Raw genomic sequence first — 2,086 nt, forward strand, 5'->3', positions numbered from 1 at the left:
TTCCTCCCGCCGATCCCGCGGAGCTGCGGCCCCTGAGCCCACACCGGCCTACACGCCCCGCGCAGAGCCGGGCAGGCCGCAGCGCACCCGCTCCCACTCGATGTTGGGAAGCTGGAAGACCAGCCAACAACCCCTCCCCTGAGAGCACACAGAGCATTCCTGAGGCAAGTGTGAACGCTGGCTCCGGACCAAGGCAGGATTCCTGCGGACAGGCTCCGCCGCTCGCCCCTCCCGCCCTCGCTCCCCGCGGCTGAGCCCCTTCCACGCAGCAGCAGCAGCACCCCGGGCAGGGTTACTCTGGAAAGAGCAGAAACTCCAGGGACGGGCATGGGGGAGGCCGGAGAGCGCCGGGGAGGGCAACTCCTGGTGCAGGGCGAAAGGATGAAAACCAAGCTCCGCTCAGCGTCAGGTTCTGCCCCATCGCCCGGCACCGGGCTCCTCCCTCCCTCCAGGTCGGTGCTGGCCGGGCCGCCTTCCTCCCCCACGGGTCACCAGATGCACTCCCCAGACAGCACACAGTAAGAAGCAATAAGTGGCCGGAGAGCTCATCACTGGTCTCTCCCAGGGAGCTGGGGCTGGGCTGAGCATCCCTCTCTTGGCATGTGAGTGCCACCTCGTGCTGGGAACGCTAACAGGCGAGGGACAGACCCCAGCTGCTCCTGGGAAGCAAAGGGGAGAAGGGCGACACGAAGCCATTTGTGGAGCAAAGCTGCATGAGGCATTCTGGCTGCTGGAGGTCTTGCCTCCCAGTAGCAGCCAGCATCACTCTAGACATCCTGCTGCAGGGCAGAGCTCTGCTGTTCCCGGGGGCGGGCGGCTGCAGGGGGCAGCTCTTCGCAGCTGTGCCCTGGCCCCCAGCAGCACAAAGCCTGGCCCAGCCAAGCCTCAGGTGGCCCCACGCAGGAGCAGCTCCAGCTGGCAGGCGCCAGCTCCGTCCTCAGCACGGAGCAGCCCAGGGGGAAACAAGGTGTCACCTCAGACAGGAAAAGTCTGCCGAGTGCTACCGACACCCACGGCAGAGCCTGGCTTGCAAGAGATGAGCCTGGAAGTAACAGAGATGTGGGAGATGAAGCAGCAAAATGCAACAATCATTTTACAAACCAGTTTCCAAACACAAAATCCTGCTCTCCTAAACCAACGTGCAGGTGAGAGAAGCCAGCTGGCTTGCTAGGGGGAAAAGAAAAGCAAGGCTGGAGTTTCTTATTTGTTTCTTTAAAATTCATTTTGAGGCTTTCACTCTAGAGATGGGTTTTCATCTGGTCAAACTATATGAGGTGCCTCAAATAACCTTCTGAAAACACCTCCTTCTCTATGCTGATTTTTAGGGGAGCTTTGGCAAAGTCAGCCTCACAGAAATCCATCTTTGTTTGCTTGTTCAAAAATGGGAGGTTGTTACTGTGTGAAGACATTCTAAAATCAGCCTAAAAGATTTTGTACTGCTGTTGATCAGCCTAGGTTTAATCTTTTTATAACTTGAAATATTTTGACAAGCTGACTATAGGCTTGGAGACAGCATCACTTTGAGGTTTATTCACTTCAGGGTTTCTTCACAAACTTGAGAGAAAAAAAGCAGCTTTTGGGAAATATTTCTGTAGCAAGGTAGGAATTCCTTTGCAAACACCTTGGAAAGGAACGGAGTGTGAGTATCCTGCTCCTGAAAACTGCCCACAGACAGAATCCAGGAACTTGAATTTTGAAGTTAAGACTAGGGCTGGGGACCCTGAGAATTGCAATGCCACAAGGACAACGGTGTTTCCTCTCAGAGTGAGTGATAAACCCAGGAAATTCAGAGTTCAAGTTACGTTCTAAAGAAATCTGACTGTGCCACAGAAATGCACTTAGAGCACAAAGCTCTTACCTCAAAGGGTGTTCCAGAGTAACTCCAAAGCTACACATGTAAGCAGTCCCCCTGTCTCCAGGGAGGCCAGAGATGCACATGAAGATTATCCCACACAGATACCCACAAGGCTGAGTCAAACAGAGAGCTCGACGGATCGTCTCCCCCACGCGTGGTTCACCAGGGGCTGTGTGTGGCAGGGGGCACATCTCAGCTCCCCCGCAGAAGCCAAATCCCACACCCCGCCGG

Source organism: Merops nubicus, unplaced genomic scaffold (assembly GCF_000691845.1).
Source record: "Merops nubicus isolate BGI_N331 unplaced genomic scaffold, ASM69184v1 scaffold28209, whole genome shotgun sequence".
Classification (NCBI taxonomy): domain Eukaryota; kingdom Metazoa; phylum Chordata; class Aves; order Coraciiformes; family Meropidae; genus Merops; species Merops nubicus.